The sequence below is a fragment of the Furipterus horrens genome, unplaced genomic scaffold (assembly GCF_987537825.1).
Source record: "Furipterus horrens unplaced genomic scaffold, mFurHor1.1.pri manual_scaffold_1, whole genome shotgun sequence".
Classification (NCBI taxonomy): domain Eukaryota; kingdom Metazoa; phylum Chordata; class Mammalia; order Chiroptera; family Furipteridae; genus Furipterus; species Furipterus horrens.
In genome coordinates this window covers 86,187,720-86,215,606 of record NW_028327171.1, presented here as the reverse complement: position 1 = coordinate 86,215,606, position 27,887 = coordinate 86,187,720, and the positions used below count along the sequence as shown (strand labels likewise).

The 27,887-nt window shown below is 36.2% G+C and overlaps 1 pseudogene; it reads right to left on the bottom strand.

Moving 5' to 3' along the window:
- Positions 1-14,246: 14,246 nt before the first annotated feature.
- LOC150021436 (phospholipid scramblase 2 pseudogene) lies at positions 14,247-15,186 on the bottom strand (annotated as a pseudogene).
- Positions 15,187-27,887: the final 12,701 nt, after the last annotated feature.

The following is a 27,887-nucleotide window of genomic DNA, read 5'->3' as shown; positions in this document are numbered from 1 at the left end:
ACGTCAAACCGCCTTAGGGACTCCGGCTCCGGATTTTCTGTCGGGGTTTACTCCCTTAGCCTTTCCCCTGAAGAGGTATGCCGCAAGGCAGCGGAGGTTTTTTGGAGTCAGAGTTTTCCTTCTCTGAATAGGGACTATTATGCTAAGTGAAATAAGTCAGTTGGTGAAAGACAAGTACCATATGATTCCACTTATAAGAGGAATCTAATGAACAAAATAAACTAATGAGCAAAATAGAACCAGAGGCATAGAATCATGAAACAAACTGACAGCTGTAAATGAGGGTGAAGAGAGGCAGGGACTGATTGAAAGAAGGTGAAGGGGTTAATCAAAGAACATACATGAAGGACCAAAGGAACTGATTATGGAAATGGGGGTTGGTAGAGGGGCTCAAAGGGGGAGAAAGTGGGACAACTGTAATAGCATAAACAATAAAATAAAAAATTAAAATTAAAAAATTAAAACTCACAATGACTATGAAGAGCATGACCTTAAAAACAGTTATTAACAGGTACCACATGGGCACTGACCTGTGAGGCAGATGTTGAGCATAGTCCAGGGGAAGGTCCCTTTAGGCCCCCTACTGAGAAAGTAAGCCCTTGCAAAATCAGTGGTGGGAGCAAAGGTGTTGTGAGGCAGGAGGGAGAAGGGGAGGCATTCAGGGGACTTGAGGATGCAGCTATTTATTAATCAGTGTAGAAGAATTTCAGTATTTTAATAAGTGGTACACAGGTGTATGTCAGTCCTTGAGATTAGTAATGTTATCCTCATTTCATAGATTAAAAAAATGAGTTCCCATAAAGTCGAATGACTTATCCAAAGTCATACAGCCATTGAGTGGAGGAGGTAATATTTGAACTTAGGTAGTCTGACACCAGTTTCTGTTCTTGTAACTGCTGTGTTACAGACACGGTTTTTTAAAGAAAATAATTAGCTTTAAAAACGATGAATGATTATCTAACAATTAATGAATTCCAAGCACTGTGGAAAGCAAGCTGTAGATGGATTCAAACATCAATCACACAGTATTTCAGAAAAGGTAATGGTTTGAGCAAGAAGTGTTAAAAGTCAGGAAGGACTGTAACTAAGAGTTGGAGATTTTTCTTCAATAAACTGAAGGTGAAAATGTACTGTTTGCACATATTATCTGAGTAATTGCTCCAATTTTCCATTATGCAGTATCAGAAGACAGTGTTTGGAAACAGGAATGTGTAAAGTTTCCAGTAACATCCCCAGGGATGCAGCAGCAAGAGTTCCAAATACACCTTGGCCAACTTTCCTCATTTTGGAAGTAGATGATTAGCCATGATTGGCGGCGATTGCTAATGACAACAAGAGAAAACTGGATCAGTCATGCCAGGAATTCTAAACGCATAGTGGAGTAAAGCAGATAGAACAATTTTTTCCTTGTTTTATTTATTTCCTAATATTTCCCCTTGGATGGCATTCTTGTTGGTGCTGTGTTCAACTACCTGATGTTATTTCATCATAGAATGTGGTCCAAAATGTGTGTTCAAGGCTCTCATAAACAATGTTCACCTAAAATGGATCAGTATCACGATTTGGAAACAAAATGTGGCCATTGTTTTCCAATATTGGATTGACCGTTCATTAGAGTTAAAAAAAAATTTGGGTTTATTATACCTCCCATCAAATTATTTATGATGATGATAAGCTTAAGGTGCTGATGACACTGCCTTTCTTTCAATTAAAAGAGATTTTAAAGAAACTATAGGCAGTTTCTTTTTGAGTTTTATAATATTTTAACAGAATATCAAAACAACCAAAAGTTTATATTAATATTTGTGTTTGTCAAATAATAACACAAAAATAAAATAATGATAATTTCAGTACAATGAGAAATTTGATCAACATTTAATAAAGTAGAAAGCAATATCAACTGGAGCTGAGAAACTAAATCCCATAACGCCAGCTTTCATTTCAACTAATCTCCAGGTGGCTGCTAGCCAATTTGCCACATGAAAAAAAGCCTGACACTTACTGGAAAAGACTCCAACTATTTAAAAAAAAAAAAAAAGGACACTCAGTAGAGAATAGACAATGTTGTGCTAAAAGGCTATGTTATTTTGCCAGAAAAAAATTTAATCTGTGTGCAAAATACCTCTTCCCATGTCTTTTGATCTAATGTAGCACTTGTCCAAACGGATGGGCTCCCCAAAGGGAAAACCCATTTCAAACATTGAGGAGCTCTAACAAATGCGCAGCACTCAACCTCAGGCTTAAATATCCCAAATGGTCTCTTGCTGGTAATATGAGAACAAAATCAGTGTTTCACTAAGAAAACAGCTTTCCTGGCTTTTCTTTTCTGTTCCATTTGTGCATTGATATGGAGATCAGAGTCTTTGACTTGAATGTGACTTAGAATTTCGATGCAAACAATAAGACATTAAACACTTTCTGGCCTTCTAAAATTTGTATTCAGGCTCTCCTCTTTTCAAGGTGTAATCACAATTGCATCAGTATTCGAGGGATTTGAGCCCAAGCACAGCCTGCCTCTGTCAAAATTGTACCCAGTCAATGCATCCTCATATAGTCTGGTTGTGAAAATAACTGCCTCAGAAGGAGAATGTAACTGGTATTTTGACATATGCTGTTTTATATAAAGCCTAATACCTTTTTGCTTTAAAGCCTTTTGGTTTCAATGTAATCACTTGAAGATTTGGAAAATAAAATTAAACTTTTAAAAAAGCAGAGCAATGATTATCTAAACTTACAAAGAAAGAAAGGCAAAGACCAAAATCACTACCCTACTATGGCCAAGTAAGAGAATCAAAGACTCTCTGGACTTTGCCTCTTGTCTTTTCAAAATGATAAATAATGTTGCTAGCATTTATTCATTTCCTGAGACTTAATAACACATTCTATTTTTTTCATCATGTCACCAACTTTCCTCAAAGAAAATTACTAACTACTTTAAGCTCTTCATAAATCCTGTAACTTCTATAAGTTTAGTTTCCTCATGGGTAAAATGGAGTAGCAATGCCTAGTTTGTGGGATTGTTATGAGGGATAGAAATAATATAAAAATCACCTAATGCTGCCTGGAGCATAATGGAAACTGTCACTGTTATTATTGCCCAACAGCTATATCTGGACATGCAAATTGGAATAAAGCACTGAGGCAGTTTTCATGCTAATTCAAACATAAAAAAAAGAACACATTTTCTTATAGATTCAAGGTAATTGAGGTAAATGTTAGAACATTTATTTGAATTATCAAGATATACAGATTGTTTCAATTTTCCAATTTACATGTCCAGACATGGCTTTTGTGAATAGCCCAGGGTAATCCAGGGATTTTTGAAACTTTACCCATTACTGAAAGCACTCAGCATGAAGTTTAATCAACCTTGGTATGTAGCTGCCAATAGTCCACAGAACAAGCTTCATTCATTAGTAGGGTTGCTGCCTCAAATACCAAAAACCAAAAAAGCTAATTCAATACATAGTTCCAATATCTCTCATATTATTTAAATCAGTATAGTTGAGATTTGCCTGAATGAGTTATTACAGAACAATAGGTGATTTTCAGAAAATATTTTGTTTTGAGTCACTATAATCTAGAGCAGTCTAAAAAACTATAGCAAGAAAGAAAATAAAAGTTAAAAGAAACTAAATAAAAAATGATTTTCATAGACACAGACAACAACAGGGGAAGGGAGGTAGAAGAAGTAGAAGAGAGTATAGCGGGTGATAAATGGTAATGGAAGATAACTTAGAGTGATGAACACACAATACAATATACAGATGATGTATTTTAGAATTGTACATCTAAAACCTATATAATTTTATTAACCAATGTCACCCCAATAAATTCAATAAAAAATCAAATTAAACTTAAGAAAAATATTTTGTCTACTTAAAAACTTTTTTAAAACCTGTGTTTTTGTCTCTTAACAGTTATGGAGGAAAACAGGAAATATAATAAAAAAGATAGGGGGTAGAATTTGAAAAGAATATATATTTGCTTTTAAATGTAGGCTATACTTATCAAGTCATTTAATAGCTCTAAAACTCTGTGACTTCTATGACTTCTTTACCATGTATTTCACCTTTGATTCAGGCCAACTAATCATAACACAAAGTTAAGTTTAGAAACACAATTATTTTTATCACTAGATTGGGCTATGGTGGGACTCTCTGAACATATAGTAAGTGAAAGGGAAGTGCAGCTCCACAAATATTGGGCTCAAGGATGAAAGAAAATAGAAAAGCTCTGAGGGGAAAAAAAAACTCAAAATAAAGGGACAATATGATTGGAGAAGGTCCTACAGGAACCATCAAAAAGTGTATGTTGTTGTCCAAACACCAGTCAGCTGAAAAAGACATGTAAGAGTGCAGTGCATGCATTTTTTGTACAGGTAGATCAAAATCAGTCTTGCAAAGAAATTTTATTTAATAGATATTGGGGGAATCTCTTAGAAACCACTAAGTCAGCATTTAAGTAATAAGAGAACAGACTTGATTTTGAACTATTGGGTTAGTCTGAGAACCAGCAAGCAGACTATGTAGCCCAAACATGACTGGTCAGTACCAAGAGACACCTAAAAGAATTCTCTGGGTTCCACTCTTCCTTTTCTGCAATGTATAGCAGCAATCCCATTTCCCATTGACAACTGGGATCAGACACCCCAGTCAGGAGAACAACTCCATTATTTGTTGTTGGTTTAGTGGCCTGAGGAGGCTAAAGGAACTAAATGGCAGTCTCTGCTTCCAGCTAAACAGAAACTTAGTTTCCTGTTACACTCTTTTTTTTAAATAAGAGTTTTTATACTAGTAGAACCAAAGGATGTAGGAGGAGGAAGTATACATTTTATGAGAGGATTATCTAGGGTAGTAGTGAATAAACCCACTCTACTTAAATCTCCTGGTTCCTGGATTCTGGTATTCTGGCTGTGGAAGAAATATATATATAGTCATTGGTTCAAAACATATATTGCATCACATATGACAGTTCCTCAGCTCCACAAGTATTGTCACCCAGGCACCTCTGAAACCATGTGTCTAATAGGCCATTCCACTGTTCTGTTAGGCCAACTGTGTTTTGAGATGAAGAGATGTATGATAAAACCAGTGATCCCCCCCCCCCCAATAGGTTTAGCTCATTGCCTCTACCTTTTTATTGCACAATAGCTTTCTTAGTCAAAAGTAAGATTATGTGGAGTATTTTGAGGCATTCAGTTAGCCCTAGATGATGTTACCAAAAGAAACATTGAAGGCCAGAAAGTCAGAGGAAGTGTCTTCCTGTCAGAACAAATTGCTGTCCTATCTGTGCAGGATGAGGCCCAATGTGAACAGTATGCCACCTGTTGGCTGATATGTCCCCATAGGCAGTGGATCATTATGAGGGGCTTAAAAGTGGACCCTGTTGTTGGCAGGCTAGATACAAAGCAGTGATGATGGCTAGTTTAATCTTGATAAAAGCAAGTCCATATTTTGAGCCCATGAATCATAACTTCTATTCCTGCAGCTATAGTCCCTTTGTTCATTGGCCCAATGAGCAAGCGTAGGATGGCTGGAGAAAGAGGCTGATTGCCATGGAGAGATCATCTTCTTACATGATAATCAAAAGTCTTACCAGCAGGGTGAACACTCACATGTGACATAAATATTCTCTATATGCCTGTATTATTCAGGGTTCTCCAGAAAAACAGAACCAATAGGAGAGATTAGAGATAGAGATAGGGGTAAATGATAAGCAATTGATTCACACAATTTTGGAAGCTGAGAAGTCCCACCATCTGCTCTTTGCCAGCTGGAGTTCCAGGAAAGCTGGTGGTATATATAGCGCCAGTTCTAGTGTGAAGGCCTGCGAGTGAAGGCACCAATGGCTCAAGTCGCACTCCAAGTGCAAGAAATGATTAGGAAAACAAGCTGAAAGAGTGATTTCTTCCTTACCCCACCTTTTCTTCTATTCAGGCCTCCAATGAACTGGATGAGGCTCACCCAAATTCTGGGGGACAGTCTATTCAGTCTGCCAATTCAAATATTAATCTCTTCTAGAAATACTCTCACAGACACATCCAGAATGGTTTAATCAGTTTGACACACCAAATTAACCATAACAGCCTTCATTAACAAATTAACAATAACAGTCCTATTTGAGAGCCCTATTTACATACCATTTCCTCAGAACTTTGGTCACCAGTCCTTCAACCTTATGATTTCTAAGTTCCTAATCATCTAACCAAACTGTTAATTAACTGCCCTGTGATCACTTTAGATATACACTTTTGGATATATCCTCTTTTCAGGCAAGTAAAATAATGTGTTCAAAGTTTTGCCCACATGGGTCAGGGAACACTAGTACTAGAGTAAGCTGACTCTTAGTTGTGTCAGCATATTATGCAGAAGTACCTGTAAACAAGGCCAAGTACTTTTCCCCCATCTTTGTCAACTAGTCATAGGGAATGCCCCATGAGGCCATAGTTGTGGGTGGAGGAATAGGCAGCAATGTAGCAAGAGTAGGGGCCACCTTCTCATGCCTCTGATATATGACCACTCTGATCTCATGCCTACTGTTACACGATAAGAGAGTTCTGCTACCCAAATCAAATTTGTGAATTTGATAGTCAAATGACAGAATGTGCAGTTCAGTTTCCATAGTCCTCTTCAAAGGAGAGTAATTAGCAGAAGAGATAATGAAATGTTTTTTCAAAAGTTTCCACTTAATTCTTTACATTCAGCTGCCCAAAAAGTGACAAGGCTATAGAAGATCACATGAGATGTTTTTAGAGGTGGGATCTGGAGGTGGCATTTAAGACAATACCCATATTTTATTGGCCAAACTCACTTTCAAGATACTATTGAATACCAGAGCATCTTAGAAATATAGTTTAGCTCCCTACCCTCCACCTCAAAGACACAGGCACAGAAATATAACATGATCTGGATATATTGGTGGTTCTCAAAATATGATTCTTGGATTGGCTGCAATAGTATCACTATGCCATATACTATAATTACTAAATCTGATAGGGATGGAATTGTGCAATTTGTTTTTTAACAGTCTTCCATGTGACTCAAATGCATCCCAATGTTTGTGAATTATTAGTCTGGAACCAAATGAGGAATAACACCAAACTTCACATTGTCTTGATAGCTTTCCATAACCCCTTGAAGCCTCTCAGAAATAAGAAATTATCTTATTGCCCAGTCAATTCTTTATAACCTTTCCTTCAGCCACTATGCTAACTCTAAGGAAGCACTGGTAAAAATTATTAGGCAAAAATCTGTACCCTATTTAGTGTCTGCTAAGCTGAAGGGAAAAGGGCTCTCTTATGCTTTGAGATATATCAGACTCTTCCAGTGATAGCCACCTAGATCTTCTTTCCTATTGTAAAAATCAGTTTACACTAAGTTAATAATATCTATCATGAGTGGTATAATTTTAAAATCTAAAGATTCAAGAAGGAATAAAGACTGGCCATCTGACACTGGCAAAGCAATAATCTCAATGACTAAAATTTCATAGTCTATTGCTTTAATTTAAAAGTCAGCCTAAATCACCCCTGTAATTTTTTTAATTAAGTTGTGGTCCCTAAACCATAATGATTTGGAACTATCTTATATATTTTGAAGTTCAAAGTGAAGATTATTTGTGAATATTAATTGGAATTAATTTTAATTTTCATTTGCTTTTTCATTAATAAATTTGATAATATAAAATTGACCTTTCATACTTGAGAGGCAATTATATTATATTAAGTTATGATTTTTTGTTTTAGTTTGGTAACTAGATTGATATAGACCATAAATTTCATTAAGGCTAGATTTTTTTCAGTAAGTAAACTATTTTATGGATATAAATTGGGAATTAAACTACAAACTTTTTAGAAATATTTTGGTTTTCAAATAGTCATTAAATACTATATTTCAGTAAAACTGAAAAATTGAAGTGATCAATTATTATTCACTAACCCATGAACTCGTGTCTTCTAAATTTTGGAAAGATCATTTATATTGCTGATTTATTATTGCTTGTAATAAATTACCACAAAATTTAGCAGCTTACAATAATAAGTATTTATTATTTCATAATTTTTGGAGGTTAGGAATTTAAGAATAGCTTAGCTGGGGGTCTGACTGAAGTTATCCAAGAAGGCATAACGAAGAAGTCAGTCAGAGCTACACTTTCATCTGAATACCTGGTTAGGGAGAAGACATGCTTTTAAACTAAATCATGTTGTAGGAAAGCCCCACTTATTTACCAATTTTTGGTTACACAGATCTATTTCTCTTCACATAGGCTTCTCTATGACTGCCTGGATATTTTCACATCATCACAGCATGTCAGCTGGCCTATCCCAAAATGATTAGTGAGAGAGAGAGAATATTACACTATATAGAAACCATAGCCTTTCTACCCTAACCTTGGAAATGACTTACCCTCACTTCTGCCACAGATTATTGGTCACAGTAACCAAGTTTAGTACATTATGGAGGGGGTGTCCACAAAGATATAAATACAGGATTTGGCAGTAGATATTTTTCATACAACAGGCTTTACCTAAGATAAATATTATATAATTCTAAAATGCCTACATTCAGGAAACATACTTCTGAAAAGTTTTGTGTGAATATGTTTGTCAATGTCTATTTTTCCACATTCATTCTCCTTCCTAGACTGTGAATGCATCAGAGGAGGTACTCTTTCTTATTCATATTTATATTTCATGCTCCTTGAACAGTGGCTAAAATAGAGGTGCTTAGTAACATACTTATCATTTGTGATGAATTATCTTATATTTTAATTCTCAAAGTAGTTTGCATTTTTCTCATTTTTTGAAATTAAGGTATAATTTACCTAGAATGAAAACACAACCATGTATGTGATACATTTTGACAATTGTATATACCTTTGTCGCCTCAAACAAGACATAGAACACTTCTATCAATGCTGAAAATTCCCATGCGCCCCCTTGCCTCCTCTTCCACCCTCAGGCAATAACTTTTTTATTTCTGTCATCATACAATAGTTTTACCTGTTATTGGACTTCAAATAAATGGAAAAACTATATGCCAAATATTTATGTGTTTGACTTTTTTGCTTAACATATATTATTGGGAAACATAATGTTGTTGCTTAGGTCAGTAGCTCATTCATTTTTATTGCTATATAATATTCTAATGTATGAATATGCCTCAATTTATTTATCCATTCTTCTCTTGTAAGATATTTGAATTTTTTTCACATTTGGTTATTAAGAATACAGCGGCTATAAATATTCTTTTACAACTTTTTCTGCCAATGCATAATTCCATTTCTCTTGGGTAAATAAATAATAGACAGTGGGATTGCTGGATGCCATTTTTTAATCAATCAGAAGGCTTATTTGTCTTCCAATCTATTAGAAACTTAAGACCTATTTTTTTTAAAAAAAAAAAATAGATCAGCTGTATCTAATTCCCAAAGAAAATGAAGAGCAAGCAGAAATGGAAAGAATAGCTTTTACACTAAGTTGTTGGAGGAATTGAGAGCAATACTCAGCATCCCTTTGTTCACCATTTTTGTATAAAGTTGTGGCACTGCCCTGGCTGGTGTGGCTCATTTGGTTAGACACTGTCCTAAAAAATGAAAGGTCACAGGTTTGATTCCTGGTCAGGGCACATTCCTGAGTTGCAGGATCCATCCCAATTGGGTCACATGCAGGAGGCAACTGATCGACGTTTCTCTCTCACATTAATGTTTCTCTCCTTCTCTTTCTTCCTCCTTTCCCCTCTTTCTGAAATCAATAAAAGAAAAAAAATAAAATTGTGGCTTGAATTCTCCACACTAGGAGAGAGGCACCTCTGCAACATTCAAAGACTGGGAGATATGAGGGAGCAGTGCATTGACAGGAAACAGTGAGAGAGCAATAAACTATAGCAGCATAGACAGAAGTGGGCCTACTCTCCATTCTCCTTGGGAATTAAACACCAGTCAGTGGTGACTGTTCTTCAAATTCATCTTGCCTGTCTCCCTTTTGACAAAATATCTTCTTCTTGTCGTCCATTTACTCCATATAAATTACTCACTTATTCACCTGTTTAACAGGTACTTTTTGAACATTTACTGTTTAACAGAAACTGTTCTAGAAGCTAGAAAAAACAAAACAGACAAAATCTCTGCCTTCATATAGCAAAGCATATTTGCATATATATGATCAATATATATATTTCACTTATATTCTGTATTTTCATCTAATGCATTAAAATCTTAACATACCCAGATACATTGTAGTATTGGATCTAAGGACTGACATAACATCTCTCACATATTAGGTGCTCATTACATGTTTGTTGAATACATGAATTAATGAATGCCCCAAAGTGTGAGGAATGAAATAGTGATTATTATGTAATGAAGATTTATTAGGAGAGTAAATAAAGTTGAGCTTTCCAGGAGGCAGCTCAGAAATATATTCCATAATCCTGTATCACATCGTTTTTGGAAGTAGTTGGGCTGTACTACAATTTTGCCCCACAGTACATGGTCTCAATCTCAACTAAAAATTAAGTTCACTTTTCCAAGAAAAGTTAGACCATTTTCAGAATGAAACAAAAAGCAAATTTAACTTAATAATGTCAGACATTTATCAGTAACTTAGTGAATGCCAAACCAAATGATTTTATACTTGGTTTGTGGTTAAACCCTTAGCATAAATATAGTTCTAGATACAAAGAGAAAATAGCATCTTACAAAATTCACCTGATTAAAAAAAATCACATCTGAAAATCATTCCTCTAAGAAAGCTACTAACCCCAGGCTTGCAAGGTCATGCTGCTTTAAAGCGAATGCAATCAGAGTTTAAAGAGCATAAGAAATAACTTTCAGACAGCATGACACCACATTAAGAGGTTATCACAAGTGACCAGTGTTAGAAGATTAAACCATTATCACTGGACTGAACTGTTTGTTTTTTACATAGCCTTATTTCATGTCTAGTGTATACAAATCAAGAACATAAAGTTATAAAGAAAAAATTTTAAATAACCAGGCATAATCACCAATAAATGTTAGTGAACCTCTTTCTGATCTTTTTTTTGCATATGTTTTAGCTGAGCTCTTCTTTATATTAAAATAGTGATTGTTTTTTATATCTAACTCTGCATTATGAGCTTGTGGTTAAACATTTAGCACAAATATAGTTTATTACAAATGTCTCATTACATATTCTTTTAGTGACTACATTATATTTAACCTAACTTTTTCCCTATTTTAACTATTAACATTGCTTTCATATTTTCACTATCTGAAATTAATGCTACATTAAATGTTTCTGGAATTTGAGGAATTTCTTGGTTATGTTGGTTTTTGGTTATTGGGCAAGTAATTCAGCTTTTTACTTAGGGTTTATCCTCAAGAGTGAAATTAAAAAATATATATTGCCAATTACTATACAGTTCCATAAATGTGATAAAGAGGTAGTCACTCCCTATTTCATGTATATAATATTCTCTGAAATCAATCTTAACCTTATGAACCCCAGTGATCTGACACCAGGATTTGATACAGATCCAGGATTCATATTTTCATATTTTAATTTTCATAATTTAACTTCACTAAATTTTGTAATAATTTTGATAGATACGTCAATAATCTCTAAAAGGCAATAAATGTCCTTTTTCTGGGTCTTGGAGAATATTGCATTTTAAAACTTTTATTAGCTGCAGAAACATTTCAATAGGCAGAAGATAAATGCTGAGCGGAAATATTTCATCTCATTAATTTAAATTGTTTGTACCCAAGTGAAAAGATACTTATTCTTAAATCCAAACTGGTCTAACCTAACCCGTTGAGCCCTGGCCGGTGTGTCTCAGTGGATTGAGCACAAGTGAACTAAAGGTTGTTGGTTTGCCTCCCTGTCAGGGCACATGCCTGGGTTGTGAGATCTCACGCATCAATGTTTCTCTCCCTCTCTTTCTCCCTCCATTCCCTTCTCTCTAAAATAAATAAATAAATGAATGAATGAATGAATGAGTGAATAAATAAATAAATAAATAAATAAATAAAATCTTTAAACGATAAAGTCTAACCTGTGGCACAGGTCCGTTTACCTCCCTGTTTAGGACACAGTGAAAATACAGACCTGTCCTTGCAGACTGAGGAAACCATATCTGCTGAAACTCCCACTTTGTATTCTTAACCTACCTTAAGACTTTAAACAGAGGAAACCATGAAAGAACACAGCACGCACAAGAAACGGGAGTTAGTGACAAAATAAGATGGAGGAGCACACAGAAACATACACCTGTATCAAAATCTTAAGGATTTTTCAGACCTAATTCTTACAATTTAGCAATGGAAAGTACTTTTTGGGGTTGTGTTTCCTAGAGCTTCATTATAGTTTTAATGCCTGGGCATCAAGGCATCCTCATGAACATAGTGGACTCCTTTAGAACATGTGATAAACCACTAAAACATGTAGGAATCAGACCCAAAAACATTTTGTAACGAACTTTCAAAACTGAAATGAAATGCTGATATCAAAACATGACTCTATGTGTAATTACAACAAATTATTCTGTCTGAATAATAACGAAAGAGTTAAGGATATTAGAAACAAAAATGCAATGGTGTAACTTTAGGCAGATATGAAAGATATTTGTGTCTTCCTAAGCAGCTCTTTTAGTTCAAATGTCAAATGGACTCTTTGTAGGGAAACCATTCCACATCCTAGTGTATCAAGGGCAGAACTACAAAACCAGAATAAATGTAGTCACACCTAATTCCATTTTCTTGTACAATTTTCTTGAAGTTTCTTTGGTTCTTTTTTTTAAATTTAATTCAACAGACATATACTTAGTTAGGAGCTAAGTACACTGGTGTGTACCGAGGAAATAAAGATGGGTAAAATGTAATTTCTTCTTTCAAGACATTTATTTTCTAGCACTGTTTAAGGACATGATATAATAACTGCACTATTACCAACTGGGTAATGTCAGAAGTATTTCAGCAAATGTCCAATTTTTGGTACAGACGCAAATAATATAAGTCATTCCATACAGATATTATTTCACTCCATGCCCACAACAGCCCCAGAGAGTGAGTATTATTGTTTTCATTTGGCAGGTGAACAAATGCGGGTTTGGAGAGTCATGGGGCAAGTACAAAGAAGAGCCAGATTCTACGCAAAGCTCCATTATGACAGTAAACCACAGTGCCTAGTATTCAAATAATTACCTCAGTTTATTTCACATGTGGAAACAAGTCACCCTTCTGACACTGAAATTATTGCATTTACAGATATCTTAGGACATACTACAATTAACTAGCCTTCATCATGGGAACACATAAAAATATCATCTCTTCAAAACAATTGTTTTATGCCCACATAGCATTTCACCAACATCCACTATCAGCCAAAGATTATATACCCATGATTATCCCATATTTCCTGAATTAATATATCCCCTTTATCTATTACTATATTTCTTGCTCTTCTCCACAATAAAAGTTGTCTCCCTCCTTAGCTGTGATTCACTTTCAGCCATTTCTAATATGGCTTTTATTTCTAACACTATAATTCACTTGCTCTTGTCAAGAACCAGCGGATACATCTGTGTCCTCATCTTATTGCCTCCCAGCTGCAGTCAACAAAGCTGTTCATGTCTTTCTTGACTCGCCTCCATTGCTCTCCTTCCATAACATAGCTCTGCCCCGTCTCACTATATCCAAGCACCCTTCTCCGTCTCTTTTGATGGCCTTGCCTAAATATGAATGACTCATTTTTTGGTCCTCAGCCCTCTACCTTTCTCAGTCTGTACACTGCTTCTGTGTAATCTCAATAACATCTGTAGCTTTATATGTTATCTTGATGCTGAGGACTGCCAAATTCACATCTCTCAAAGGCCTCTCCTCTGAGTACAAGATACAGCTGATTGGGTAGATGACTTTTCCACTTGGCTATTGAATGATCATCTTAATTCCCACTAACTTCTTCCCCGAAACATGCTTCTGCCATTTACATGTCCACTTCAGAAAATAACATTATCTTATGCAGTTGCTAGATAAAAAACTAGGAAGCTATTCTGGAATCCTCACACTTCTCATTTTTCTCAAATCCAAACAGCAGCAAATACTATCAATCATACCTTCAAAATAAAGCTTGAATTGTTCTTCTCCCCATCTCTACTCTGACCATTCTTGTCTAAAACACTATATATACCCTACATGGTTTCTTTTCTTTTCTTTTTCTTTCTTTCTTTCTTTTTTTTTTTTTTGAGGATATTTTTATTAATTCACTACCACACTCCTCCTGATCTCTGTTCTTTGCCTCCACTCCTTTAAAAAAAACATGAAGTCAATGGGGAAACACATGACAAACATCACAACATTCACTTTCACATCAGGATCTAAAGGGAACTGAATCTCAAACTTATTGATATCTATAAATCACAAAAACTAGTCCACTGCTGTGAAATCTTGCCAATCACATTTTCTTCAAGATATTTAATCTCAAAATCAGTATCTTCACAACAGATGGACAGAAGATACATGCCAATAATTTTTAGTGCATCCTCTCTCCTTAGATATGAACTGTAAATTTTAGCAGGCATGGGTGCCACTTCTGAGTAACATAACCTACTGGTACACCAGGAGGAGTGTGGGTTTCTATCTCCTGAAGACAGCAAGGGCAACAACAGCTGGCACACATTAGCGATATCTCCAGAGTTATGACTTCTTTGCCCATATTATCAAGAACCCTTGCAGTAAAAGGCCTAGAAGCCCCACAGCAATTTCAGATACAAAAATCACTATCCTCCACTGCAAAGTAAATCCTCTGTGTAAAGTTGTTGTTAATTCATATGTGTTACTACTTTCAAAACTTGTTAAGACTTTCAGAAGCTCAATTTGCTAATGAATCAGTATCTGATCTATCTGACTTAAGTATTCCAACCCTGGAGGGACAATCTCATGGAGTGGTGGTGCTGGGATCCATGATATCCTGGGACCTTCATCGGACAGATTATACACTGGCTGGTGTTGGAAAAAAAGACCACTGGACCAGCACCTGAAAAGCCAGGTGGTGGGATAAAATAGCCAGCCTGGGCCTCTGAATAGGCCACCCTGGGGTCAAGGGTAGCCAGCATGTCCTGGAGGTCCTTGGATATTGAAGAGATTACCAGCTGGTATATTTGTTCCTGGGTAATAATCATTTCTTTGTAACTTTTGTTTGTCCATAATTTTCTGTGGCAGCAGCTTCTCTAGGCCACACTAGGTGGTCAATCTGCTCCCCTAGTCCCTTGGTTGTCCTGCATGGCTGGTTACACAACGTGTCCTGAAGTCACCAGAAAGGAAAGGGGCCTCCCAGTGACTGGGTGCTGAAACCTCAGCTTGCTTTCATTCCCTGGATCCTACTTACATAAATGGGCTTCCCTAGCTGATCCCTGAGGTGCTCGGGGTCCAGGTGACTGCTGGAGGGCAGGAGAGCTGCAGGTGAGCCAATGTGGCTTCCTATCTGATCCTACTGCTCTACTTAAGACCAATCCCTCCCCACCAAAATATCTATTGATTAATTCAATAATATTTATTAAAAGTGTACTATGTGCTAGGGACTTTTCCATCAGCTGGAGCTATAAAAAATGACAAAACTTTAGTCATTACATAACTTCATTCTAGTGGGAATGGCAGACAATAAACAAAATGTAAATATATGGTATGCCAGATGGTGATAAATGCTACAGAGAAAAATTAAGCAAATGGAGGCAGTGGAAGACGTAAAGGAAAGTAAGTTGTAATGTAAATAAAGTGGTTGAGCTCATTCCACATCAGACAGGAGGTTATAATTTCATTTAGTATAATTAGTTCATATCATTGTATACCTTAAAATTCTTCTAATGAGTCACATTAAAGACATATAGATCAATGAAACAGAATAGAGAGCCCAGAAATAAACCCAGGTCTATATGGTCAACTGATACTTGACAAAGGGGGAAGGAACATAAAATCGAGTGAAAAGAGCCTCTTTAACAAATGGTGCTGGGAGAACTGGACAGGGACATGCAAAAAAATGAAACTAGACCACCAACTTATACCGTACACCAGAATAAACTCAAGATGTATCAAAAACTAAAATGTAAGCTGTGGCACCATAAAAGTCCTGGAGAAAAACATAGGCAGGAAAATTTCAGATATCCCACATAGCAACATTTTCACTGATATATCTCATAAAGCAAGGGAAAAAAAATATAAATATAAAAATGTATATGTTTGCACTCCCACCTGCCTTTCCAGCCTCTCCTTCATCATAGCCTCCAATAGCTTCCGTTCAGTTTCTCAGCACTCTAAGTGTTTCTGCTTCAATATCATAGACTAACTGTCTCCTCTAGCCGGGTCATCCTCTCTCAGCTCTACTTTCAGCAGGCTCTTATCAGACAGCACCTCACATGAGATGCCTTTATTGAGCATTCTATCTCAAAGAGTGCAACCATCTGCCAACACATGCTTACCCTATTTAGTTCCTTATAGAACCTGTCATAATTATTTTGTATACATATTTTCTTATTTTTTCATTACCTTTCACCACTAGGGTGTAGGCTTCATGAGGACAGACCCTCATGTTCTGTCTAGTCACTGTTCATCCTCAACCTAGAGTTATACCTGGCACAGGAAGCAATCTGTAAATACTTAGTCATTGATTGATTGAATGAGTGAATGTAAATTTGAATTCCAATAGTTTTCATTCACAAAAACTTATTGAACACACACTGTATGCCAGATACTGGTACAATTCTTGACATTTGTCTGGTTTGTAGAGTGCAGGGTAATTATCCTATCTTATTCAGAATTAGAGAAATACGAAATTCTAGTGATTAAAGGACTATTAAAATGGCTTTTTAAAATTCAACCACTCCAGGAAACTGAAACTAAAAGATGTTGAATAACATGTTCAAATCTCATAACTTAAAGAGTATAGTAAACACTTACCCTAGTAGAAGACATCTCTCTGTGAGTAGTACATTGCTTCTTTCATAATGAGAACGTGAGCAGCAAAATGTCTGTCTCCAGAATGTTGTAAATTTAGGGAATGTTCATACAGGATGTCAAACGATATCAATGTTCAATATAAACTGTAGATTTTTGTATATTTCATGTAAAATTAATATATAATAACTTTCATTTGCAATATCCTGGATGGGTATGGTTAAAGAGTGTTATGAGGATCACATGTTCAACCAGGCCAAGTAGACTGTGGATGTCCAAAGACAAAGCTTTGAAACATCAAAAATTTTATGTTTAGGACACATTTGATTCAAGGATTAACCACCATTATCTCCTTACTCTCGCAAGATCCCAGTAAATAAAGCTACAAGATTTAAAAAGTTATAAATATTAATCAAGACCATGTGGTTATGGGAGGAGCATAAGAGTGAATAAATTCCAAGAAACATGAGTGGGTGGAGGTATAAAAAGGAGGAAGGGACCAAAAGAAACATAGCCTGGTACTTGCAGGAGGACACATGGATGAGAGAAACTCACTTTCCTAGCAGAATCCCAGGAGGCTTGTCACTCAGAAATGTCAAGTGCTTAGGAAGCCAAAGGTAGGAACTGAGGCTAAAAACTAGGAGATAAATGGAAAGTTTGTATAAAAAAGATTTGACTGGATGCATGGTATCAAACCTCACCAGTTAAATGAACTTCTCCTAGGCAAGGAATCAAGGGTCCCACAACACAGCAGCCAGATGGCCACCCTGGTGTTGTCATTTCAGAGGACCGAGTGGCCATCTGGCTGTTACACTGTGGGAGTCTGCACATGCTAGGACGCATCTGGGGCTGTTCAATTTCTTTAGAGAAGCACCTTTGGTTCAGTTGCAGACAATGAGATCAAAGCCCAGAATTTAACTGTAGAAAATATCTAGAAGTTTTCATTAACTAGAATAATGTAGGTTTGGACTGCTATTAGCCATCTTTTTCACCATTTCGTAAAATGAAGCCAATGCTAAGCAAAGCATAGTCTAAATACAAGAAGAAGTAAAGTCCTAATTACCTCATAGAGTGCCTGACTACAAAGATATCTTTATTCAGAGTTGCCCAAGGAGTTCAGAGAGTAAAACAAATGCATATTTTGCTTAAGGGATACATTTAACATCACAGAAAATGCAAGGAGGAATGCCAAACCAGAACTTACTTATAAAAAATTTGCGTATTTTTTCTTACATGCTTAAATTTCAGTCACCTTCAAAGTATTCTCCATTTGATGCAGTACACCTATTGAGATGTTTTTTTCACTGCTCAAGAGTTTTTGAACTCGTCAATTTGATGCTTTTTAGTGCTTCTGCTGTTTTTTGGTTCACCTCTTCTACATCAGCAAAATGTTTCCCTTTAAAAAGAACATTTTTCATTTGAAGAAACAAAAAATGTCACTCAGGGCATCATTGGGTGAACAGGGAGGGTGGGACATGGGGGTCATGCTGTTTTTGGTCAAAAACTGCTGAACACTCAGCACACTGTGAGCAGGTGTGCTGATGAATCAGCCATCATGAAATGTGCAAACGCACTGAAAGAGTTTTCAAAAATAATTCATTGAAGCCAAATGCATCCTCTCACAACAATGACAGCTGGTACATTGATACAGATGGACTCCTAGAACATCCACCTAGTGGCGGTATCCTATACTACAAGGGGCCTGTCCTCCAGAAGATAATTCTGTTTTATTGCAAGGTACCCTCTCATATTACAATTATCCGATCATTTTTCATAGAATAGTTTTATATTTTCATATTCTTATATAAATGGAGTTCAGTTTGAAGAGGAATCATATTTAGAGATATGAGGTGAAGTCGTGTTCTTATTTTTACTATAGACTTCTGTGGTTTTTTTGAGATATTATTTACTTTTCTAAGTTAAAATATTTTTTAATAATAGAATGAAACTTTTTAAGGAAAAAAATTGTGTAAGACAAGACAAGAGCTGAGACAGATAAAACAAACCCAGTGGATCTAAAATATAGGCATGAGGGAGTTGGGAAACACATTTCTGGAAAGAAGTTAGACTATGGAGAAAGAAATGAGAATAACTGCTGGATTTTGCCTTAACTCTGTGATCCTGTAAAACAGTAGCAGTTAAAGAAATTACTCTGCCTTCTGTGTTCCAGAAAAATTACTCTATTTTTTGTGTTCCAGAAAATGTCTTCTTGCAAAGAAATGCCATTCCTCATGTGACTTAGTTCAGACTCATAGGTGCCCCCCTTGTCTACCTATGACAAAGCTAGACACAGACCCTCCACATTCCCATTCTGTTTCCTAATGATTAGCTAACTCTTTTATTCCCACTAATGAATGAGAATAAAATGTTTAACTCTGTATTGGTTATATTTTCTTCCCCCAGGCCACTAGCTTTTGATTTACCTTCAGCCTGAGCCAGTATAGGACCTCTTTTTTTTTATTGTTTTTTTTTTCCATTAACATTTATCCCCCTCATCCCCCCGCCCCCACAATCACACACTGTTGTCCATGTTCATGTGCCCTTTTTCCTTGTTTCTTGGTTCTCCACCCCCTAATATCCCTCCTGAGAATATACCAACTAACCTTGGGTAACAGTCTCTGATCTACAGTCTTTTGACAGCTACTGTCACTCATCTCATTTCCCAACCTGGTTCTTTCCAACGTTGCTTCCTCTAAAAGCAAAGTCCTTCTCTAACTAATCTTTGAGGTGCTTGTAGAGCTTATGGCCCAAGCATTCTCCCAATTGCAATAGTTTTTCTTCCTGTATTACAGTAGTCTCCTTCTTCCCTCTTTCAATAAAAACTCTCCTTACCTAAATTTGATTTTGTTTTTCTTTGATGCTAATTGAAAGTTCAAGGAGTAAAGATTGACTCTAGAGAAAAGATAAGGAAAAAAGATAATCCTCAGTGGAATTGAAATTAGCATGCAGATTGATGTGCACGGAAGCTTGCAAAGCTATTGAGATTTCAAAGTGATGTCAGAAAAAAAAATATATGCCAATTGCCCACACAGAACAAAAGTCTTGAATCCTTTGATACAAAGTAGGGCTAGAGATAATGGCTCACCCCAGGATGGGAAGAGGGAAGGCAAGGCCCATGGGATAGACCTGAAGTCTATAAATGAGGCATGGCAGGGAGCATCTGGATGATGCAGCAGACCCCACCTCTTTATCCACAGGGCATATGTTTCAGGTGGATGCCTGAAACCACAGATAGTCCTGAACCTTATATATACTTTTTTTTTCATATACATACCTATGATAAAGTTTAATTTATATATTTGGTACAGTAAGAGATTAATAACAATAATTAATAATAAAATAGAGCAATTTTCACAATACACTGTAATAAAATGTGTGTTTATGGATCTCTCTCCCTTTCTCTCTCTCTCTCTCTCTCTCTCTCTCTCTCTCTCTGTCTGTCATAAAAGATCTGATAACCCAGATGGCTACCAAGTGACTAATAGATAGTATATACAGTGAGGATACACTGAACAAAGGGATAATTCATGTCCAGGGTGGGACAGAGTGGGACAGGGTAAGATTTCATCACACTACTCAGAATGGCATGATATTTAAAACCTATAAAATGTTTGTTTCTGGAATTTTAAATTTAATATTTTCAGACCACAACTGACCGTGGTAATTGAAGCCTCAGAAAGTGAAACTGGGGATAAGGGAGGATTACTGTACTGTGCTATATGTTAAAGCAACACCATCACAAACGTCAAAATTCAAACTGTCAACTCTTGTTAACGAAAATAACTGTCAATCCTCTCCTTCCAGACACATGTCACACAGCAGCCTTAATGAGATCTTCAACGTGTGTGGAATCTGAAGTTATACCGGAGCCTTGAGGAAGAACAACTTTTAGGCTACAATCCTTATGATCTTACTTTTCAGTAAAAGCGGTGAAGCCTTAGGTGCAGAAAACAAAGCTTTTCCTATTGTTCATTGAATGTTGTTAGGACAACTCTACAGGAGTGTTTCTGATCTTCTGTCCTGAGGCACTAATTTTAGAAAGGTGGACATAGAAGCCAGCTTCTAATGACAACCATTTTCAACAATCAAAGTAAACTCATTATTATCCTTATCATTATAGTACTTAGTATTAAGAACAATTGCAACAGAAACTCTGTTTTCAGATCTAGTGGATTAGTCTAAAGCAATAATTCTCAGTTATTTTTTGATAGTATGCATAAGTAGGGTGGATGGCTGTCACAATGTAATTAATAATTCCAAACAAAATATCCATCTCTTGTACTTATGTCTTCTATGTCCTTAACTTTTACTATAAGTGATGGATGTAAATAAAAATCCATTCATTGCAGGTTATTTAAATTTTGAAAATTGGAAATAACCAATTGGGGGTTAGTTTAAAATTTTTAATATCTTAATAAAAATACAGCATACATATGCTATAGATCTATATTTAGAATATATATAGATAGATAGATAAATATAGACATAGAAGGATAGCTTCAATATGTTGTCGAGAACAGAAATGCAAGTTACAGGGCAAGATGAGACACACATAGAGAGATGTGTTCCCAAAAGGTCAATACTGAACCAATAAGTGTGGCTCCTTTCAGGAAGCAGATTATGGAATCGAGAAGGGTAAGAATATGATTTATCAATTTTTTTGTTTCATGTATTTTTGTATTCTTTTTTGACAATAAATGAGTGCTGCTTTTATGATTTAAAATGTCAATTTTGACTTAAAAAAGTGAATGCTAGGAAGAGATTCTCTGAAAAAAAGTGGCCAGTTTGTTTCCAACATGGCAATGTTATATAGAATAACTGAAGGGTGGTATATAAAATATGAAACTGCTTTACAATCCTTAGAAGAGCTATACCCACAACATAGCGAGGACACTTAGGACTCTGGGAAAAGCAGCAACACCAGAATTTTAAAACGCCCTTTGAACTATGCCTCAATCTGTGGAAATAGAAGCCAACTAGCCATCATGATTAGGGAGAAACCTATATCAGAATTTTCTGCCACATTTAAAAATACATTGCTTTTTATGTTCTTTAATCTCATTTTGTTATTTATTATTCCTCTGCTTATGCACATGCTTCATTAATTCCTCAGACCTCACTTACAAAACACAATTCTAGAGATAAAATTATTAAGCCTTTCAAGAGGCCAACAACAAACTTGTTAACCAAGCATGGGGCCTTTCTGAGAGAAAGGCCCTATGTAAATATATGAGTCATACATCCCTAAAGCAGATCCTGGATTTCAGCAAGACAAGGGCAAGAAGTTGCCATGCTACCATTTAGTCAGGTTTATGGAAAACGTGCATATAAAATATGGGCAGGAAACAGAGGCTGAGCTATTCTGCTATATAAAGAGCAGTCTAAATGTCTAAATACTACAACCACAATAGAAGTTTATTGCATACCTATTTCTTTTGTTGTTCAATAATGCTCCTTAGTTTGTTTTTCAGTAAGCTATTGCATTGATAACGAGAATAAAAAACATAAGTAAATGTTTATTCTTTTAAATAAGCATTTAAGTTCTGTTTCTCAAGAAAATTGATGATGCACATGTAATTTGTAATGTGTTTGCCAGTGTTTACCATCTACATTTGGAGCCATGAAGATTTCATGGACTGAAAAATCAGAAGACATCAGAATGTGCTAAAGAATTTTCACATCTACTTCAAGTGAATAGCTATTTTAAGAAAAATTGCTCAAAGACCATAATTTAACATGTATAGAGGTACAACACTGTCAAGCATAACTTTTCATTAAGATAAAAAATTATCCTTATAAATGAATTTCACTTATTTTTGTAACCCCATGAAATATGAAATATTTTATTTTAGCCATCCTATTAGGTGTGAAGCGTTATTTTATTGTGGTTTTTATTTGCATTTTCCTAGTGACTAATGATATTGACCATTTTTTACATCATTATTGGCCATTTGTAGACCTTTGGAGAATTGATTTCTCAAATCCTTTGGTCAGTTTTTATTTTAATATGCTTTATTGATTATGCTGTTACAGTTGTCCCAATTTCTTTTCCTTCTGATCCCCTCCACCCAGTGTCCCCTCCTCCCAGTTGCCCCTCTTAGTCCAAGCCCATTGGTTGTGCATATAGTTCTTCTCAACATCTTCCTGTCTACTCCACTCCCTCTTATTATACTTCTTAATTCCTGTACCATCTCCCTCCATTTCCCCCCTTCCTCCTCCCCACTTATCTTCCCGCAAAATGTTCCCCATACCTATAATTCTTTTCCCACTCTCATTGCCTACTTAGTCTGCCTTTGTTTCAATTCCCTAGCTTCTGTTTTTGGTTGTTGTGATACAGGTTTCATTTTAATGTTCATAGTATTGATTCTCCTTCTCTTAAACAAGTCTCTTTTACATTTCATATAACAGTGGTTTGGATCTGATGAACTCCTTCAGTTTTACTTTTTCCTGGAAGCACTTTCTCTGCCCTTCTATTCTGAATGACAGCTTCACTGGAGAGAGTAATCATGGTTGTAGGTTTTTGCTTTTCATTATTTTGAATATTTCTTGCCAGTCCCTTCTTGCCTGCAGAGTTTCTTATGAGGAATCAGCTGAGAGTCTTATTAAGATCTCTTCATACATAATTCTCTTCTTCTCTCTTGCTGCTTTTAAGATTCTCTCTTTATCCTTAATTTTTGACATTTTGATTATAATGTGTCTTGGTGTGATTCTCCCTGGGTCCAGTTTTTCTGGAACTCTCTGTGCTTCCTGAACCTGTAATTCTATTTCCTTCCCCAAGTTAGGGAAGTTCTGCTTCATTATTCTTTCACATAATTTTTCAATTTCTAGTTCTTCTTCTTTACCTTCTGGAAACCCTATGATTCGGATGTTGGCCCGCTTATAGCTGTCCCATAGGTTTCTGAGCCTCTCCTCATTTTCCTCACTTTTTGTTTCCTCTATCTGCACTGGTTGACTGTTTGTTCCTTACCTATGTTCCGATTTGCTGAGTTGATCCCTGGTTTTCTTTCCCTCACCACTAGTTTCATATGTGTTTTCATTCATTTTAGCAGGACTAGCCTTCATTCCTTCCCTGTCTTGTTTAAGATCTGCTGTCAGGTCTGTAAGCATTCTTATAACCAAAGCTTTGAACTGTGCCTTAGAAAGATTTCCTTTATGCTGATCCATTAGATCAGATATTTGCTGGCTGCTCTGCGGCATTACTGGGGTCTCTATCATGATCTCAATCATCCAGACAGTTTGGTGTTTACCTTTGCTTCCTGGGCGAGGCTGTCACACCTCCTACGCTATAGGGGGCAGAGCCCCATGCACTTGTCACTACCAGGTGACACTTTCCACCACGTTGTGGCGTTTTTTGTGTGATGGGGGTCCAAAATGGATTCTTGCCATTTACTCTCCACTGAGATACCGGGAGCTTCTACCTCAGTCCCCACCCCATCTGGCCTTGGCAATTGCCTCATGGTCCAAGGCAGTGGGGGTCTGCCTTCCCCGGAGTTGGAATCGCGAGCTGACAGGTCTGGTCTGCAGCCTGGGCTGCTCCCCAGGTATTTCTTGCCTCTTTTTAAATAAGGGTGTCTGTGCTTACCACCATCCCACCGCCATCGCCACAGCTGCTGCTGCCAGCACAGCTTGACCTCTCCACCCCAGCTTCGTCCCTCCTACCCATCTGGGCAAGCACCATTTCTTTATAATTTCATATGTTGGACTTTCATGTAGATTTATTTTCTGGAACTTCTGATTATTTCTGGTTTTGCAGTACACGTATTCCTTCTTAGTTGTGGAGGGACATGGAGCATGTAAGTTTAGGCCTCCATCTTGGCTGGAAGTCTCCCACCCCTCCTTTGGACAGTTTTTATTGGTTTTTTTTTTTTTAGTTGTTTACACATTATGAATACAAGGACCTTATCATATGTATGACTTTTTTTTTCCTTATTATCAATCTCTATTTTATTTTTTAATTTTTTTATTGTTTTTCTATTACAGCTGTTCTGTTTTTCCCTCATTGCTCCCCTCCCACCCAGTCCACTCATTCACCCACTTCAGTCCCCACCTCATTGTCCATGTCCAAGGGTCATTTATAGTAGTTCCTTGACTAGACCCTTTCCCTACTTATCCCCCTTCTCATCCTCCCCCACTTCCCCCTGGGAACTATTAGTCTTCTCCTTGGTTACATGCTGTGGTTCAATTTTGCCCATTTGTTTGTGTTGTTCATTAGTTTCCTTTAATAGGTGATAGCATAAGGTATTTTTCTTTTGTTGCCTGGCTTATTTTGCTAAGCATAATTCTCTCTAGTTCCATTCATGTTGTCACAAATGGCAGGAGTTCCTTCTTTCTTTCTGTTGCATAGTATTCCATTGTGTAAATGTACCATGGTTTTTTGATCCACTCATCTACAGATGGGCACTTAGGCTGTTTTCAGCATGTGGCTATTGTAAATAATACTACTATGAACATAGGGGTGCATATATTCTTTTGAATTGGTGTTTCAGGATTCCTCAGGTATAGTCCTAGCAATGGAATTGCTGGTTCAAAAGGAAGTTTCATTTTTAATTGTTTGAGGAAATTCCATACTGTTTTAAATAGTGGCTGCACCAGTCTGCATTTTCACCAACAGTGCACTATGGTTCCCATTTCTCCACATCCTCACCAGCACTTGTTGTTTGTTGATTTGTTGATGATGGCCATTCTGACTGGTGTAAAGTTGTATCTCATTGTGGTTTTTATTTGCATCTCTCTGATGACTAGTGATGTTGACCATTTTTTCATGTGTTTATGGATCTTCTGTATGTCCTCTTTGGAGAAGTGTTTGTTCAGTTCCTTTGCCCATTTTTTATTTGGGTTGTCTGTTTTCTTGGTGTTGAGTTGTATAAGTTTTTTGTATATTTTGGAGATCAATCGCTTGTTTGAGGTATCATTGGCAAATATGTTTTCCCATACTGTTGGTTCCCTTTTTGTCTTGTTGATGTTTTCTTTTGCTGAACAGAAACTCTTCAGTTTGATGTAGTCGCATTTATTTATTCTTTCCTTTATTTCCTTTGCTCTAGGAGATACATCAGCAAAAATGTTGTTATGAGGGATATCTGAGATTTTCCTGACTATGTTTTCTTCTAGGACTTTTATGGTGTCACGGCTTACATTTAAGTTTTTATTCATCTTGAGTTTATTTTGGTGTATGGTGTAAGTTGGTGGTCTAGTTTCATTTTTTTGCATGTCTCTGCCCAGTTCTCCCAACACCATTTGTTGAAGAGGCTCTTTTCACTTCATTTTATGTTCCTTTCCCCTTTGTCAAATATTGGTTGTTCATTAGACCTGGGTTTATTTCTGGGCTCTCTATTCTGCTCCATTTATCTTTATGTCTGTTCTCATGCCAGTAGCAGACTGTTTTGATTACAGAAGCCTTGTAGTATAGTTTGAAATCAGCTATTATGATTCCTCCTACTGCATTATTCTTCCTAAGAATGCTGTGGCTATTCAGGGTCTTTTTGGGTTCCATATAAATTTTTGAAGTATTTGTTCTAGGTCTGTAAAACATGTCTTTGGTATTTTAATAGGGATTGCGTTGATTCTATAAATTGCTTTGGGTAGTATGGACATTTTAATAATGTTGATTCTTCCCATCCATGAATATGGTATATGCTTCCATTTTTTTGTATTTTCCTTAATTTCTTTCTTCAGTGTTATGTAGTTTTCTTAGTACAGTTTTTTATCTTCTTGGTTAAGTTTATTCCTAGGTACTTTATTTTTCTTGTTGCTATTAGTAAATGAGATTTTTTTCTAGCTCCTATCTGTGGTATTTTATTGTTCGTGTACAGAAATGCCTTCAATTTCTGAATATTGACTTTGTACCCTGCTATTTTGCCAAATTTATTTATCAGGTTGAGTAATTTTTTTCATGGTCTATAGGGACTTTTATGTACACTATCATGTCAATTGCAAATAATAACAGTTTTACTTCCCTTTTTCCAATTTAGATGCCTTTTATTTCTTTTTATTGTCTGATTGCTATGGCTAGAACTTCCAAGACTATGTTGAATAGGAGTGCGGATAGTGGACATCCTTGTCTTGTGCCTGATCTTAGGGGGAATTTTTTCAATTTTTTCCCATTGAGTATGATGTTGGCTTCAGGTTTCTCATATATGGCTTTTAATATGTTGAGGTATGTTCTCTCTATTTTCAGTTTGCTTATTATCTTCACCATAAATGGGTGTTTTACTTTATCAAATGCTTTTTCAACATATATTGAGATGATCATATAATTTTTTCTTTCTTTTTTTATGTGGTGTATTATGTTTATTGATTTGCAAGTATTAAACCAACCTTGCATCCCTGGAATGAATCCCACTTGATCATGGTGTATGATCTTTTTAATGTGTTGCTGGATCCAGTTTGCCAACATTTTGTTGAGGATTTTAGCATCTATGTTCATCTGCAATATCGGCCTATAGATTTTTTTTCTTTGTTGTGTCTTGTCTTGTTTTGGAATTAGGGTAATACTGGCTTCATAGAAAAACTTTGAAAGTCTTCCCTGTTCTTGGAAATTTTGGAATAGTTTGAGAAAGATAAGAGTTAGTTCTTCTCTAAATGGTCTGTAAAATTCACCGGTGAAGCCATCTGACCCAGGGTTTTTCTGTGCCTAGAGATTGTTTTATTACTGCTTCAATTTCACTCTTCGTTATTGATCTGTTCAGGTTTTCTGCTTCTTCTTGATTCAGTTTTGGAAGATTATGTTTCCAGAAGTTTGTCCATTTCATCTAGGTTGTCAAATTTCTTGTGATACAGTTGTTTGTAGTAATTTCTTACAATCCTTTGTATTTCTGTGGTATCAGTTGTGATTTTTCCTCTTTCATTTAGATTTTGTTTATTTGGGTCCCTTCTCTTTTTTTTTCTTCATGAGCCTGACCAAAGGCTTTTTGATTTTGTTTATCTTTTCAAAGAACCAGCTCCTGGTTTTATTGATCTTT